This window comes from Monodelphis domestica, chromosome 7 (genome assembly GCF_027887165.1).
Source record: "Monodelphis domestica isolate mMonDom1 chromosome 7, mMonDom1.pri, whole genome shotgun sequence".
Classification (NCBI taxonomy): domain Eukaryota; kingdom Metazoa; phylum Chordata; class Mammalia; order Didelphimorphia; family Didelphidae; genus Monodelphis; species Monodelphis domestica.
This window is the reverse complement of record NC_077233.1, coordinates 94,574,667-94,593,132: the sequence shown is the minus strand read 5'-3', so window position 1 is coordinate 94,593,132 and position 18,466 is coordinate 94,574,667. Positions and strand designations below refer to the sequence as shown.

At 38.1% G+C, this 18,466-nt stretch overlaps 1 pseudogene; it reads right to left on the bottom strand.

Moving 5' to 3' along the window:
* Positions 1-7,155, bottom strand: part of LOC103093225 (zinc finger protein 420-like) — a 136,096-nt pseudogene extending 128,941 nt beyond the window's left edge.
* Between the last annotated feature and the right edge of the window lie 11,311 nt (positions 7,156-18,466).

The following is an 18,466-nucleotide window of genomic DNA, read 5'->3' as shown; positions in this document are numbered from 1 at the left end:
ATTATAGACTCCTTAGCCAGCCTGCTATATACCTACCTCTCTCACTTTATTTCACAATGATGTCTTTCATACAATCTACATTCCAACACAACTAGATTCTAAGTTGCTCCCATAACTCAATATTCTATCTCCCACTTTGTGAAACTAAGATATCCTCCTTACTCCACTCTTCTTCCTCATCTCTGCTCCACAGAATCCTCACCTTCCTTTTGTATAATATTCATAAAATTCAAAATTAAATTTTTTTTTCTTTCTGAGAATAATTTCAGGAGAAGAGACTTGCTAACTTCCCAAATTGAGAAAGTGAACTGTTTGGAGAAGGCGCCATAAAGAAGCCTACAGAAACCATACAATGCATCAAGAGATCCAGAGTGAACTTTGGGATGTTGTGAATTGAACTGAAGGGGGTTGAACACATTTATTTTGGTTGTAAACTTTATGCCAAAGGGGATTTCCCCCTAATTGGCTTTTTGTCAATGTGCCTACCAATCATTGGTTTTATTCTCTTTTTCTTTTATTTCTCTCATATCTCCAATTATGATAGTAATCTCCCCTTAGATAGTGCAATATTGTATACACCTCTAGTAAGAGATATAAGCTGGTTATTTGTAATGATTCACTGGGGAGACTAGGCATGTAAATATGGGAGAGTTCTAGTGCTTGTCTCCCAACAGAATTACAGGGGATAGTGTGTAGATAGAAACCACTCCCTAAGTTTGTCCTACCCTGCATCCCATTTTACTTGTGTACTTTGTGTGACAGAGGGGGAGAGGAGTAAAAAGGTGTGGTGTGTGAGGGGAGTGGAGTGGGTTGGAGTGGTGGTGGAAGTCGGTCTGGAGTGGGAGCTCTGGTGCCTGCTATGTGCTCCAGGGTTTTCTGCAGACTTTGGTGGGCTTCCTGGTTCAGTTTAGGCAGGGGTCCCCAAACTGCAGTCCACTGAGGCCATGTATCCGGCCCCCACTGCACTTCCAGAAGGGGTGCCTCTTTCACTGGTGGTCAGTGAGAGGAGCACTGCATGTGATGGCGCCTGCAAAGCGTGGCATTACTCACATATAGTACTACTTCCGGTGACATAATCCTTTGCGTGGCGCCTTAGAATGAGGCAGAGCAAAGGGATTTTGTGGCTGCACAATGGAAGATGTCAGCATGGTGAGTGGCAATCTGGGGGAGGGGATTCCACACTGTGTATACTGCTGCCCAGTATAGTGGTGGCAATGATGGGCCTGTGCAAGGTATACAGATTTGTTCATAGTTTTTTTTTTTATAGTCTGACCCTCCAACGGTCTGAGGGACAGTGAACTGCCCTCTGTAAAATGTTTGGGGACCCCTGAGCTTAGGTATTTAGGAAGGTGAAATTTTCTGTCCCTTTCCTACATTTCCCTTTTTTTCTATATCTTTATTTTTATTAAAAATGTAATTGTTAAGAGCTACTAATAGACTCCTGACTTGAGAGTTAATTTTATAGATGGTGACCACAACCTTTTTTTAAATTAATATTACATTTAGTAATTTTACTTTCATTTATTACATTAAGTAAAATGTGATTCAGGGTAGGACAAACTTAGGGAGTGGTTTCAGCCCAAGTGCCATGTCCTCTTCAAAGCCTTTTTGATACCCATTCCATCACTATTGCTAAAGCTCTCTTCCTCTTCAAATTATTTTACTTATCAGTATATAAGTTCTCTTAATAAATAATATAAAACTCCTTGAAGGCAAGTATTATGTCATTTTTACTTCTATATCCTTAGTGCCTAGTACAGAAAAAGTTTCTTAATTAAGAACTTACTGAATAGAACCAGGACAGAAAGTTTATTATCATAGATGCTTATCAGTATGGTAGTAAGAGAGATTTCCCCCTTGCCAGCTTCAATGAGATGAAGGTTTCCAGAAAAATTAATGGATCTTTAAAATTGTAAGATTTTAAGTTTTAAGAATTGGAAGAAAATTTAAAAATCGAACAATGAAGTGATTTGCCCTAGGTCACACAATTAGTAAGAGGGAGAAGCCATGACTCAAACTCAGATCTTTTGAATCTAAATCCAAACCTTAGATTATGTGTTTCTTTTACTAATTTCTCCTAACTATTCTTCTCTGGTCACAATGATCTGATCTCTTTTCTGTATCTATGTTGTTGTTTTTAACCAATGAAAAGAATCCAGTTGGTGGACCCACAAGGTTTGCAATGCAGGAGTCAACAAGTTCCTCTCATCTCCAAAAAATGTAGTCTGTAAGAAACAATAGAGAGAACAACAGCTCACCTTAGGCCTGGTTCTAATTTAGCATGACTGATGTTACTTGGTCTCCTATCTTCTTCACTTGTAGAACAGCAAGAACTTGTGAACTGAGGAAGGAAAAAGTCATGAATGAGACCTTGCCTACTCTGTTCCTGAACTGAGGGGACCTATATCCCCTCCAATGTCAATTTTTCATGTTACTCTCTCTTGGTTCTTTCCTTCCTGTCATCTTTCTTCAGTCCCTTTGCTGAATCATCACCCTTGTCATGTCCATGTACTCTGGGTATGCTCTAAGGATCTGTTCTGAGCTCTCTTTTTTTCCTCCTCTCTACATCATTTATTTTGGCAACCTTATCAGCTAATATGAGTTCAAGTATAATCTCTATGTAGATAATTCCCAGACCTATATATCCAATCCTGGTCTCTTCCTTAGTTTCAGTCTCATATCAGATGTCCCAGAGACATCTCATACCCACCATATCTGAAATAGTGCTCATTACCTTTGTCTGAAAACCTATTCACTTTCCAAACTTCCTTATTACCCGCCCCCTTCCCCCCCCCAGGCATCCAGCTGCACAACCTCAAAATCTTCCTTGCACCACATACTTAATCTTATTTTAAACTCCAAATCATCTATCTCAAATGTCCCCTCATTTCCATTCCCAACAATTTCCATCCTTTTTCAGGGCCTCATGTTGATTTCAGCAATAATCTCCTTTTTTGGTCTCCTTGCTTAGTCTTCCAACTCTAATCCAATGCTTACAAATTGCCAAAAATATTTTCTTAAAATAAAGGTCTGATCACGTCACCCATCTCCCCTCCATTCAACAAATTCCAGTGTCTTTCTATTTCCTCAAAGAAAGCTCTTTACAATCTGGCCTCATACAAGGTTTTAGATGGTCTTACACATTACTCACCTCTACACATCTCAAAGTCTAGCTATACTGACTGTTTCCATAATAGCTAACATTTATATAATGCTGTATAGAAGTATTTTAATGTTTACATAATGCTTTTAAGTGTCATAAAGTATAAAGCATTTTACAGATATAATTGTATCCTAAAACAGTCAGTCAATAAACATTAATTAAGAGTCTACTAAATTCCAGGCAAGGTGCTAAGTAAGCCCTAGAAGTAGATGCTATTATCAGACCCATTTTATAGACGAGGAAACAAACAAGCAGAGGTGAAGTGACTTGCCTAGAATGACAGAGCAAGTTAAGGGTCTGAGATAGGATTCAAACTCAGTTCTTCAAGATTCCAAGTGTAGTGCTCCACTTCTCTGTACCCCAACACAATAATCTATGTCCAGCTTCTCCTTTGCCAACATTGGTTGTCCCACCCATATCTGGAATATTCTCATCTACTCAGCTCCTACTCATGGAATCCGTTTTTTTTTTCTTCCTACAATTCAACTTAAAACACTATCTTCCTCATGAAGCCCCTTCTGGTGCCCTCAGCTGCCAGAACTCCCCTTTCCAAAACTACCTTCTGTGGAATTTGTGTATGTTGTATATATCATACACACACACACATATATATGTATGAATGTACATATGTATATATAAACTTACTGAGGTTAGTTATTTGTCCAAAGCACACAAGTTTATTCTGTATTCCTTTGATTAATGGTACTGTCATCCTTCAAAGGTGGTAAAACCAATAAAAGAAAATTAAATTATGGATTTGATTCTCACCAATACGGAGGAATTAATTGCTGGTGTGGAAATGATTGGAACATCATGAAAAATTGGCCACTCAGTCTTTCCAGAGTTTGTGACAGAGGTGAAGAAAGCTCAGCATTGCCTGACAGACATCACTGCATGTCAGTTTAGAAGGAGGCCTCCAGAACCAATCCCAAGGATCTGTGTTTGGCCCAATACTTTTTGAACATAATTCTTCTCAGTAACTTTGATAAAGGCATCACTGTTCTTATCAAATCTGCAGATATCACAAAGCTGAGCGGGATAGTTCAACACAATAGATAACAGGACCCAAAAGTGTCCTGACAGGCTAGAAAACTAAGCTAAACCTACTAAGCTGAAATTTAATAAAGAGAACTGTAAAAACTTATACCTGGGCTTAGTTGGTCAGTCAATAAACATTTATTAAGTGCCCATTAAGTACCAGGCATTATGCTAAGCATTGGGGATACAAAAAGAAATAAAAGACAGTCCCTACCCTCAAGGTTCTCACAATTTAATTGGCTCAAAGAATCAAATTCACAAGTACCAGGGCATGGGTAGAGAACAATTGTTTTAATAAATCAATGGTTTTAGTGGACTTCAAGTTTAATGAGTTAACAGTCTGATATGCCAGCCCCAAACTGCTAATATGACCCCTATCTGCATTAAGCAAAAGGCAACTAATCTTCCAGAAATCAAGACATAAGAATCCCAGTGTTTTCTCCCCTGGCTAGACCCCATATAGAGTACTGTGTTCAATCCTAAGCACTGCAATTTAGAAATAATATTGATAAGTCAGAGAGAATTAGAGAACAAACAGAAGGGTGAATGGCCTTGAATTAATACTGTATAATGATAAGTCAAAAGAATAGGGGGTATTTACATAGGATGTTTAGACAGGAAAAGATAATACACAAGGGAAATATGTTAGCTGCTTTCATATATTTAAATAGCTATCAAAGAACTATTATTAAATCCGTTCCATTTGGCCCCATAGAGGGAAAACAGCAGTAATGAGTATAAATTGCAAAGTGACAAAACAAGTATGATGTAAGGAAAAACTTCCTAAACATTAAAAGGATCTCAAAGTGGAATAGGCTGCCTCAGGAGGTACTGGATTCTAAACACTGGAGATATTCAAGCAAACATTAAATTATGCTTCTTTTAGAGTGTTGTAGTAAAGATTTTTTTTCAGGTGTGCTGACTTCCAAGATTCGTTCCAATTAAATTATATGACTTTATCAAAGTGACAGTAAAAGATGCAAGATGATGCCACAGAAATCAAGGGAGCAGAGAAGGCAAGCTGGAATGCTCAAAAGACAGGGTTTTATAGACCAAAAATATGGAACCTAAATTCTAATTAAAAAAATAAATAAAATAATAAAAAAAAGATGTTGCCATTCTAATGTAGGGTTTTAAGCTTTGAGACTTATGGTACAAATGGAAAAAGAGTTGGATCTTGAGTCAAGAGATCTGGGCCCCAAAACTTACTCCTTTGTATAATAGCTATATGATCTTAGGAAAATAACATAATCTCTCTAAATTTCAAGTGCTTGTATAATTGGAATAACATTATACAGTCATCCTCATATGGTAATAGTTATAAACTTCAACCTCAAAAAAAATCTCAAAACAGAATTGGGACAGCTAGGTGAGTCAGTGGATAGAGAGCTAAGTCTAAAGCTGGGAGGTCCTGGGTTCAAATGTGACCTCAGATACTTTCTAGCTGTGTGACCCTGAGCAAGTCACATAACCCCAATAACCTAGTCCTTATGGTTCTTCTGCCTTAGAACCAATACTTATTATTATTCTAAGACGGAAGGTAAAAGTTAAAAAAAGTTCTATTGAAATAACAGTTGATTACTATTCATATATGGTGAATAAATTACTTATGTAGGATGAACAGAAAGGCCAGATTCACAGGATTGTAGATTATGTTAATAGAAATAAACTAGAAAGGCTGTAAAATGTAAGAATGTAGACAACAGATTGGCAGGTCTAGGAGTAAGCCAGTCCAGGTTACATTCGGTACAGATTCAACTGTTTCTTTGAGTATCACAAGGAATAGTGAATTTTAATATATACTCAGGGAAAAATAATTTATAAACCTTAGAGACTGTAACCTATTGTCAAAAACTGGAATTTTAAAAAAAGATGATGTAATTACAAAATACCAAAACAAACAAAAAAGAGATCCTTAAGTAATCAAAATAATGTAAAAGAAAAATATGGACCAGGAATCAAAAAACCTTAGCTTTAGTTGTTCTACACCCTCTACCACTTACTAGGTGTGTGGCCTTGTGCTTTTTAACTCCTCTGGTTCTCAGCTGTCTTCACTGTAGGAAAAAGATAATAGGTTATTTTCTTGAAGACAGAGCTGAACCAGTTATTTCAAAGTTGCTCTAAAGCCTGTAAAGAATGTGTCAGTGTTTCTCCAGCTTTGTCCAAGATAATAGTTTCCCAGGGCCAGGCAGTTAAGTTAAACTAGCATCTCCAGGACCAGGATGAAGCTGCCTCTGCTCAACTACCACATAGTAGTTATCATCCCTGACGCTTATAAGGCAGTTCCTGAAATACTGCAGACATTAACCCAACAACCCTTCGGGGGAGACACGAGAAACTAAGACAGGTGAGGGAAACTGAGGCTCAAAGACGAGAAGCAGCGGATCACTGAGCCGGTTAATGGCAGACCCCCAAATAAAACCTAATAGCAGCCGTTTAATAAAAGCTGACTCGCTCAGCAGGCCAGCGCCTAGACAACTACGCCGCCTACAGTCCCTATTCACAGCCTCTCCAACAGTGCTGCTTTCCCAGGCAGCAGTCTCGCGATAACCGTTAGATCCATCTCCAAACTCACTTTCATCTTTAGGCCAGGTTCCTGGGCCCTTGACTGCGCATGCGCATGTACCTAGGCCAAACTATAAGATGCTTTTTTCTGTCTATCAGTAGGTCAGTTCCCCCCACATATCCCGACAGCCTCCGGGGCAGCCGCTTTCTCCCCGTTGGTCGCTAATTCCTTTCCGTTTCGTGACAGCCTCGGGATCTTTCGATTTCTTGGGGCTCGGACTCACTCAAGTCCAAGGAAGGAGCTAACGGTGGAGTAGGGGGGCGATGGAGGGGACTGAGACTCTGTCGATGATGGGAAGGGTAAAGTTTGAGGCCTCGGAGCTATTTGTTCCGGAAATTACGTAGGCCACAAGACCAACAACTTGCGAGAACGATGACCCCCAGCCGGAAGTGCGTCACCACAGCGCCACGCAGGACTGCTGTGTGCTACAATTTTATTCTCTCTAGAAACCTGGTGGAAACATCTTTTTGACCTGTCATTAGGCCACCCGCTGCCCCCGTACTCCTGTATACCTCCTGCGGGAGTGGAAAGGGAAGATGTTTAAAGACAGGGGCAGGCATTCCATTGGGCGAAAGAGGGAGGGGGCTGGGTCCACTCAGTCAAGAAATGTCCCATCATTTTTTAGAAGAGGTGGGACTTTTTCTTTTCTAAATCCCAATGATATCCATCATACCCAAGCTCCCCGGATCTTATTAGATCTGACTACGCATCGTGGTTTGATAAGAACAAGGATAATAAGGAGAACTCCCATTTTTAATAGGTCTTTAAGAATTTGTTGTTCCGCCGTTTGTCTGACTCTTTGACAGACCCCATTTGTGCTGTTCTTGATAAGATACTATGGTTTGCCAGTTCCTTCTTCAGCTCATTTTATAGATGAGGAAAATGAGGCAAGCAGGGTGAAATGACTTGCTAGGATCACACAGCTAGTAAGTGTCAGAGGCCAGACTTAAACTCTCACGAAGATGAATCTCCAGACCTAGTATCCATGGCTCCACCTAGTTGTTTTTTTTTCCCCTCAGACTTTGTGTAAAATAAGTACTATAAGTATCCACTTTTTTGCTTTAGGTTTCAAGGTTTACAAATACATATTATCTAATTTGAATTGATCTTATTTAATCCTACTTGCCTATATAATAGTTACTCATCTGATAATTGCTGAGGAAAGGATTTGAGCTCTGGTGGTTGGATCTCATATTTAATATTCTTCCCAAGGTGTTGAAAGTTAACGTTGCTATAGTGCTTTCGGGTTTATAAAGCATTCTACATGCATCTCATTTAATTTTCACAGCAAACAAGCGTTTGTGTCAGAGGGTACTTTTTTTAACCCCTTACTTTCCACTTTAGAATCAATACTGTGTATTGGTTCCAAGGCAGAAGAGCCGTAGGGACTTGGGCAATGGGGGGATTAATTGACTTGCCCAGGGTCACACAGCTAGGAAGTGTCTGAGGCCAGATTTGAACCTATGACCTCCTGTCTTACAAGTTGTTGGGGCTTTTTTAAGTATTGTTCCATGGTCACATGATTCATGTACTTTTCCCTTCCCTTTTCCCCTCCCTCCTCCCAGAGCCCACAAGCAATTCCACTGGGTTATACATGTATTTCTATTTCCATGTTAATAATTTTTGTAATAATCTTTTAAGAACAAAAACCCCACACTGAATATCCATGCAAACAAGTGAAAAATCAAATGTTTTATCTGCATTTCTATTCCCACGGTTCTTTCTATGTGGTTAGCATTCCTTCTCATAAATCCCTCAGGATTGTACTGGATCATTGAATTGCTATAGGTAGCAAAGTCAATTACATATGATCCCCCAATGTTTCAGTCTCTGTGTTCAATGTTCTCCTGGTCCTGCTCATTTCACTCTGAATCAGTTTGTGGAAGTCTTTTCAGCTAGTATGGAAATCAAGAAATTTATCATGCCTTATCAATAGTATTTAATCACCATCATATACCACAATTTGTTCAGCCATTTCCCAATGGAGGGACACCTCATTTTCCAATTTTTTTGCCCCCTACTGTTATGAGGAATGTCAACCTAGTATTGATTATGTATTGGTTGGTATTGGATTTTATTGATAGGTTACAGTTATTGACTGGAGTAATGGTTGGACTAGCAGTTGATAAAAGTCAACTGGAGACTGATATATAAAAACCTTTATTTATTTAAAACTATATAAGAATAAAGGGAAAGGAAATGAAGGATAAAAAGGAAAGTATTAAATATATTCTTACATTATTTATATATTCCCTAAATCTAATAACTCTAACTGGATCCCAAACCCCCAAACTAAAACTCCATGAGGAGTCTATGTAAAATATATTTTCTATATGCTCTAAGCTAATTATAAAATCCTTATATTAAAATTTCAAACGTCAGTTAAGATTTCTCTGTCTCCAAAACTCTAGCTGTGTCAGGAAAAGTTACTGCAGGCTCACAGACTTGAGTTGCCCTTTTCTGCCCCCTGCTGAATAGAATGGGGAAAGCAGTCAGAGTCCCACTCTGCTTTGAATTTTCAGTAAATTTCAACCACCAGATATTATTCCTAATCAGCTATATCCACAATTCCCCAGGAATACAGAGAGGAAAATGCCAACCAACCACCACTCGAGCTTCAAACCCCAAAGTGTGTCCATTATATTCCAACTCCTCACCTAAGTCACTTCTGGGAATTCTGTCCCTCTGATATCCAAAACATTCCAGAGAAATCTTAAAGTACCCTCCAGAAATCTTAGCTTACTTTATACAACCTACATCTGACTATATTCTATCCTTAATTAGGCAACTTTCTTAATTATCTCTTACACCACAAAGAGTGCAGCTATGAATATCTTTGTACAACTATTTTTCCTTATCTCTGGGATATAAACCTAGTAGTATTCCTAGATCAAAAGGTAATTATTCATTTTAAGTCCTTTGGGCATAACTCCAAATTGCCTTTCAGAAAGGTTGAATGAATTCACAATTCCACCAGCAGTGTATTAGTATCCCAATTTTGCCACATCCCCTCCAACATTCATTATTTTCCTTGTAAATTCCTTGTAAAGGGATTTTTAAACCTTCAAATTTATATATGTATATATACATATATACATATATATACACACACATATATATATATATATTAAATCTCCCTACCCTTATTATACTTCCCTTTCCACCACCTCCCTTTTTGTTCCCTTCTTATTTTTTTTAATCTTTTGTTAAGTTCCCTCCCCCTTCTTTTTCCCCTCCCTTTTTGTCCTCCCTGCCCCACTCCCCCCACCCCCCTTGGTTTTTCCCTTCTCACTTTCCATGTAGGATAAGATAGAATTCAATACCCCAGTGGATCTAGATGCACTTCCCTCTCAGAATTTATTTCACTGAGAGTAAGGTTTAAATATTATCTATTAGCACTCTCTTCCTCTCCTTATAATAGTATTCTTCCCCTCCCTTTCCCATGTGTCTCTTTGTGTGATATAGATTATCCTATTTATCTTATTCCTCCAAGTTTCTCTTGGTGCCATCTTCTATTCCCCCCTCCCTTTTTATTTGTTTGCATATCATCTTAGACCACTTATTACCCCAATCTCTACCTAAGAATGATTCTTCTAATTACTATAATAGTGAATATAATTAAAAAAAAACCCTTACCTTCTGTCTTGGAATCAATGCTGTGTATTGGTTCCAAGGCAGAACAGTGGTAAGGGTAGGCAATGGGGGTCAAGTGACTTGCCCAGGGTCACACAGCTAGGAAGTGTCTGAGGTCAGATTTGAATCCAAGCTTGGCTCTCAATCCACTGAGCTACCCAGCTGCACCCATAAATATAATTTTTGAGTGTTATAAATAACATTTTCTCATCTATTAATATAAACAATTTGATCTTATTGAAGCCCTTTAAAGAAGAAAATTAAAAAAAAAATTTCCCCTTTCCCCTCTCTTTCTTACTTATGTTTTCATGTTTCTCTTGATTTTTGTGTTTGGATATCAACCTTTCCACTTAATTCTGGTCTTTTCTTTGCAAATACTTGGAAATTTTTTTATTTTGTTGAAAGCCTATACTTTCCCCTGGAAGTATATAGTCAATTTTGATGGATAGGTAATCCTTCGTTGAAGACCAATTCTCTTGCCTTTCTGAATATCATATTCCAAGACTTGCAGTCCTTTAGTGTGGAAGCTACCAGATTTTGTGTAATCCTGACTGTTGCTCCTGGATATATGAATTGTGTCTTTTTGGCTTCTTATAAAATTTTCTCCTTAGCTTGGAAGCTCTTGAATTTGACAATTACATTCTTGGTGGTTGTCTTTTGAGGATTTAGTGTAGAGAGTGTTTTATGAACTCTTTTAATGTCTATTTTGCCCTCTTGTTCAAGAACATCAGGGCAGTTTTCTTAGATAATTTCTTGTAGTATGATGTCAAGATTTCTGTTTATTTCTGTGTTTTCAGGTAGACCAATGATTCTCAAGTTGTCTCTTCTTGATCTGTTTTCCAAATCATTTGTTTTCACAATGAGATAGTTTATGTTTTCTTCTATTTTATCTATTTGATTTATTAATTCTTCTTTAAAAAAATTATAAATCCTTACCTTCCATCTTAGAATCAATACTATGTATTGGTTCCAAGGCAGAAGAGTGGTAAGGGCTAGGCAATGGGGGTCAAGTGACTTGTCCAGGGTCACACAGCTAGGAAGTGTCTGAGGCCAGATTTGAACTCAGGACCTCCCATCTCCTGGCCTGGCTCTCAATCCACTGGGCCACCCAGCTGGCCCCTGCTTTATTAATTCTTGTTGTTTTGCAAGGACATTGGCTTCCAATTGCCCAATTCTGGTCTTTAAAGACTGGTTTTCCACTATAATTTTTTTATTTCCCACTATAATATTTTGATTTTCCTTTTCAGTTTGGTCTATCCTGCTTTTCATGGCTTCCAGCTGTTTAATTTTGGTCTCCAATTGGGAGTTCCTGTCTTTTAAATTGTTTTCTTTTTGAACTTTTCCCCACTTTTCTTGCCAAAACTCTTCCATCTTTCTCATAAGCTCTGATTTAAATTCTTCAAGAGCTTGTGGCCAATTTACATTTTGGGGGGGAAGGTTTGGATGTGTTTACTTGTTTGTCATCTGTTATTTCCTCTGTAGTCTGGATTTTTTTCTCCATAAAAATTATCCAGGGTCAATGCCTTCTTCTTGGTGTTTGGAAGTTGTTTTTCCTGAGTATTGTTTGCCATCAATGCTGGTTTTTTCTTCCCTTTCCAGTCAGAAGTCTGAGTGAGGAGGGCAGGCTCTCTGTATATGGAGCTAAGGAATGCAGTTTTTGCCTGAGTTCACCTCTTGAGTCTCCCCAGCCTCTACTGTGTGCCACTCTTCTCTGCACTATCTCTGTGCCCAAGGTCCACGATCTTTAGCCTGCTGGGGTCACAAGTCTAGCTGCTCTCAGGGGTAGGTCCATGGTGGTCTTAGTCAGCTGCCAAGGTCCTAGAGGTGCCCCTCACTCACTTGCTGATTCTAGTGTACGCTGGCTCTGACTCTTGCTCTGTAGGTGGGGTTGATCAGCTTGCATTTTGGTGGAAGCTATTTCATCCCCTTGTAGTGTAGAAATGCCCAAATCTCATGTACCTGGAGTCCCTTTATTCATATGAATTTATTTTTTTTGGCCTTTTGAGGTAGTCTATATTGGTAGGTGATGAGGAGAGGAAGAATCCTGCCTCTACACTGCAGCCATGTTAACCCAGAAGTTTACAAGTTGTTAACTGAAAAAAGGGAGTTATTTTCTTTAAAATCATACAGATAGATGAATATATATAGAATCTATGAGAGTATGTAATATACTAAGTTTTTTTTAAAAAACCAAGATAGGAACATTTTTCTTGCCCTCAATAAGGTTAAAGCACAGTACTGACATATAGAAAGTCCTTAATAAATATTTTAATACTTTATTATATTCTAATGGAGGAATATAACATATAAAGAAGTGCTGGAAAGTAGGTGGAAAGTATCTGGGGAGAAGGGGATTGGCTAGAATGCTGGAAAGTCCTGTGGATACTTGATCCCAAGCAAGATAAGGCAAAAATTCATTTATCAGAGGCAGGGATTCTGGAGTGGAATAGAACACTACAGTGGGAAGGGGATGAGGATGATGACCAGAAAGCAGTCAACATAATGAAGCTACCTTGAAGAGAGAATAAGTGGCAGGCAAAGTTCATCCCTAGATATGAAACATTTATTCTGGAGTTCAGTTACTACATAAAAGAATATTGAACTATGTTACCTCTAAGATCCTACCCAGTTTCAAGTTGTCTTAGAAATTAGTAAAAGGAAGGTGACCAGGGCGGGAATAAAAGAGAAAGTCTTTTTAACTATTTAGAAAAGTAATTGTGAAATCTTGCAACAATTTTTATATTCAGCATGGAAAAGATGAAGAAACCAGTCTAGGTAAATCCAAGTGAATTTTCATGTGTAAATTTAAAATGAAAATAAAATTGAACTGAATTGTTGGTAGGTGAAAGCTCAATATTTTGGTTTTTCTCCTGTGACATTCAGCTATCCTTGTGTAAGAGCTAAGAAATTAGATATTGAGATTACCCAGCAATACTCAATAAATAATAGGTAAATGTCATGACTGGGATGGGGAAAATGTAAAGACTTCAAAGGAACAAACTCAGTTCTAGAATAGTATGGAGGCAAGTAAAACCAAAGATTCTGTTTTATCATAAAATTAAACAATTTGGAAAATATATTTCTTTGGCAGTGTAAGAGAGGAATTTGCAAAAGACAGAAATCAGATCCAGTGGTTCAAGGAGTAGCCCACGCAGGGGAAAGGCAGAAGGAAAAAACTCAAGATTCCAGTGAGAGAACAGAAGCGATGAGAACTCAGAAACTGCCAGATCAACTCTCTTCTCCAGCTGAGAGCCTGAAAAGAGAATCCCTGAGGCTGGGGGTCCCTCTGGACAACAACTGCTTCCTCATGAACCCTGAAATCTCTTATGAAGCTCAAATATTGTAGACTGGACTTTGAAAGAAGCCATCTACTAAGAGAATACTCTCAAAAGATTAGTCTCCATTGGAACAACCTCCAGGAAGTGATGCAGAGCGAAAGGAGCAGAACCAGGAAAACATTGTACACAGAGACTGACACACTGTGGTACAATCGAAGGTAATGGACTTCTCCGTTGGTGTCAATGCAATGTCCCTGAACAATCTGCAGGGATCTAAAAAACACTATCCACAAACAGAGGATAAACTGTGGGAGTAAAAACACGGATGAAAAGCAACTGCTTCACTACAGGGGTGGAGGGGATATGACTGAGGAGAGACTCTAAATGAACACTCTAATGCAGATACCAACAACATGGAAATGGATTCGAATCAAGAACACATGTGATACCCAGTGGAATCGCGCACCAGCTATGGGGGGGGGGGGGGGGGGAGGAAGGAGAAAAAGAAAACGATCTTTGTTTCCAATGAATAATGTTTGGAAATGACCAAATAAAACAATGTTTAAAAAAAAAAAAAGATTAGTCTCCACCTCTCTCTCCCCAACTTGTCCTGTACTTCATTTTCTAACTAGATTAGATTAGGAGCAGGAACAAACTAGCAGATGACTAGAAGAGGAGTTGAGACTGAGAACCTGGACCCCGAGATTTGGGGTGGGGTCAGTCTGCCAGTCCATAGGGATTCCTGCTGCCCACTTTCTGCATCAAATACCCTCATCTCTCCTTTCCCTGAGTAATTCCAATTAAAGTGTTACTACTTAGATCAGGTCTGCCTAGTTTCTGACACTGAGGAAGGAGACTGAAGATTTTGGGGAAACTATACCTCTCCCTAAGGAGGAGGGTTAGCACAAACCTTAGAGATCCAATGGCTAGATCCAAAGAGCAATCTTTTCCCCTGGGCTGAGGAGTAGGTGATCAGGTGATAAGGAGAAGAAGTGGCAGTTGGGGTAAAGGAAGGATCCAGAGGCAGGATAGTCTATCCAGCCTCTCAACAATAGCTGAGACCAAGAAGGGAAGCAGTGAATCATTTCACTGAAGCTCTTGCCTCTAAGTTAACTTCCACTTTCCAGACCCACTCTCTAAGGAGACATACTCAGTCCTTCAAGGAGACAAAACCGGGTTACCTTTCCCAAGGGGAAGAAAGGGGAAGATCAACCTCTTTCCCCTCTCATTCCCTTAACTCTTTCTCTCCCTTCCTCCAGTTCCCCACTGTAGGTGGGTGTGACCCTCCTTACTGGCCATATAATTACAGCAGTCAAATATAGGATTCCTCTCTGCAAATGTCTTATGGATCTCACCAATTGAATTCTACCCTCTGTTGTCAATGCTTATGGCAATTTTCTTTTATTATTTATAGGAATATAAAATGAATATTAGATGTTTCTTTCAATATTGTGAGAGGTGAACAATTCTCATATTTTTTTCTTGAGCTGTCCTCCAATTATGTCACTTTCATACATAGAGATTTAAGGTTCTTTCTCAGTATTGTCACTTTTAAGTTTTGTTCTATTCTTCTGTTTCAACCTTTTTTATTGTTCTGGGAAAGTCATTCTATCTTTCAGAGTTGATTATTTCATTGAGATTTTCTACATTCTTTGTCAGTTATATCATTCTTTTTTAATTCTTTGTATAGTGCTATTTCTAGTATTATGGATATGAGATCTTTCTTTATATCTCTGTGAGTTTAAACTGTAAAATAATGGACTTAGACTAGTTGGTCTTAAAGGTTTCTTCCAGCAGCTCTAAGTTATATTCCTTTCATTGTATACCACTTTGAATCTTAAAGTACGTCCATTCTCTTTTAGACATATAGTTGTTATAATTTGTACTATCTAGAGATGCTTCTTCATTTTCTATAGAATAGTAGATTGAATTTGGAACTTGAAGTCAGGGTGTGAAAGTGGGGAGGGTTGGAGCCAAGATGGTGGTTTAGTAGTACTGAAAGCCTGAAACCACTCTGAATATCCTTACAAACTGATCTTTAAAAGGCCCCTCAAAGGGACAGGAGTCAAAGCAGGTTGAGTGAGGGGACTCTCTCACTGAACACAATATGAAAGGTAGGCAGAGAGAGTGTATTTCCATGATATAAGGGGGAACCAGAAGCAAAACTGCACCCAGAAAAAAACAAACCAACCACTGATTCGAGAGTAAAACTATAATAGTGGAGGACCTCAATCTTTCCCTATCAGAACTAGATAAATTTAACCAAAAAATAAATAAGAAAGAAGTAAGGGAAGTAAATAAAATTTTAGAAAAATTAGTTAATAGATATTTAGAAAAAATTGAATAGGGATAAAAAGGAATATACTTTATTTTCAGCATCCCATGTTATGTATACAAAGATTGACCATGTACTAGAACATCACAACCAAATGCAGAAAAGCAGGAATAATACATGCAACTTTTCCAGATAATAATGCAATAAAAATAATAATAAGGATTCATAGAGAAGCAAATTAAAAATTAGCTAAAAACAACATGGGACAGAATTGAGTGGCTATTCTTAGAATGAGCATTGAGCTTTTAAAAGCTAGTTTGTTGGCTGAGGACTCCAGGATAGGCTTAGGAGGAAGATTGATGAAGGAGAGACGGGGCAATGAATAGCTTGGTTGATTCCCTTGCCTCATCTGATCTGGGTTGGAAGCACAGGTGTTTTGATTTTTAGGTCAAAGCCTGGTGCAGGGGCCTGACAGGGGAGGTGGGGAGGAACCTTATGTATATATTGACTGCTTACTTCCTAGTCAATTGGCACTTTGTAGTTATCATTGAAGTGATCTCTTTCATAAAGGGGAATAAACAATTGCCTCTTTTTACTACTATCTTCTGATTCTGATTTTGTTTATTTGAGTTAGGCACTTATATTGCACATAGATTGGTGTGGGGTACTTGTGTTCATTTTTGAGTGAGGCACTTATAATAAATTTTTATCCCACATAGTAACTAAACAATCTAATTCTTCAAAACTGGTGGGTCAAAGAACAAATCATAGAAATAATTACTGATTTCATTGAAGAGAATGACAATGAGGAGACATCAAATCAAAAATTTTAGGATACAGGACTCAAGGGAAAATATTTATCCCTGAGTGCTTATATTAAAAAAAATAGAGAAAAAGGAGATCAATGAGATGGGCATGCAACTAAAAAAAATAAAACTAGAAAGAGAACAAATTAAAAATCCTTAGTTAAAGACTAAATTGGAAATCTAAAAAATCAAAGGAGAAATTAATAAAATTGAAAGTAAAAGAACCATTGAATGAATAAATAAGACAAGAAGCTGTTTCTATGGAAAAAATGGGGGCAGCTGGGTGGCTTAGTGGTTTGAGAGCCAGGCCTAGAGATGGGAGGTCCTAGGTTCAAATGTGGCCTCAGACACTTCCCAGCTGTGTGACCCTGGGCAAGTCACTTAACCCCCATTGCTAGCCCTTACCACTCTTCTGCCTTGGAACCAATACCTAGTATTGATTCCTAGACAGAAGGTAAGGGTTTAAAAAAAAAAGAAGAAGAAATTAAGAAAATTATTAGGAGCCATTTTGCCCAAATTATATGACAATAAATCTGACAATCTAGGTGAAATGGATGACTATTTGCAAAAATATAATTGCCTAGATTAGCAAAAGAAGAAACAGAATAATTAAATAATTCCATCTCAGAAAAAGAAATTGAACAAGCCACCAATGAACTCCCCAGGACCAGATAGATTAACAAGTGATTAGTATCAAATATTTAAAGAACAATAATTGCCAATACCATACAAACTATTTGACAAAATAAACAAAGCTGTCTTACCAAATTCTTTTTCTGACCAAATATGGTACTGATTCCCAAGCCAGGAGGACCAAAAACAGAGAAAGAAAACTATAGATCAATCTCCTAAAGAACATAGATGCAAAAATCTAAAATAAAATACTAGCAAAGAGACTAAGCAAATTATCACAAGGATTACTTATTATGACCAGGTGGGATTTATAACAGGAATGCAAGACTGGTTTAATATTAGGAAAACCATCTGCATAATTGACCATATCAACCAACTAACAGAAATCACGTTGATTATCTCAATAGACACAGAAAAATACAACACTCATTCTTATTGAAAACACTAGAAAGTATAGAAATAGAAGGGTCTGTCCTTAAAATAATAAGCAGTATTTATTTAAAACCATCAGCAATGTAAACCTCAAAATTTCTCAGACTTATGAATGTTAGGGGTTTCCCCCATTGGGGAATCTTCTACTTAAAAAAATTCCCTAGCAGATGATGAGAACTCTACTTGAGTGTGGGGGCTCCTAGCTATGGGAGTGTCCCTGCTCCACCCTACTTAAGACTGCTTTAGGACAGAAAACTGCTTGCTAAACAATGAAAGTACTTTGATCCATGCTTATGGAAGGGACAGGAAGTTCTTTGAGTCATGACTGTTTTAGAATTGATACAATGGGATACTAAGTACCTATAAAGGTGGGGCAACTTGTAAACTACTTAAACCTAAAAGGGTGATAACTTATTCAGAGGTTTTTTCTTAATGAAATTTGTCGACACAGCAGCATTTTTTTCTGACTTACTAAAGAGATTAAAACTACTCAGCTGTGAATTCAAAATGGGCGGTCCTTTAGAAACATCTACAGTGATTGGTAGATGTAAGGACTTAGGGGAGGTGACAGAGGAAATTTTGCCCTTAAAAATAAGAGCTTGGATCTCATTCAGGAGCTCGATATCTGATTCTCATTCTGGA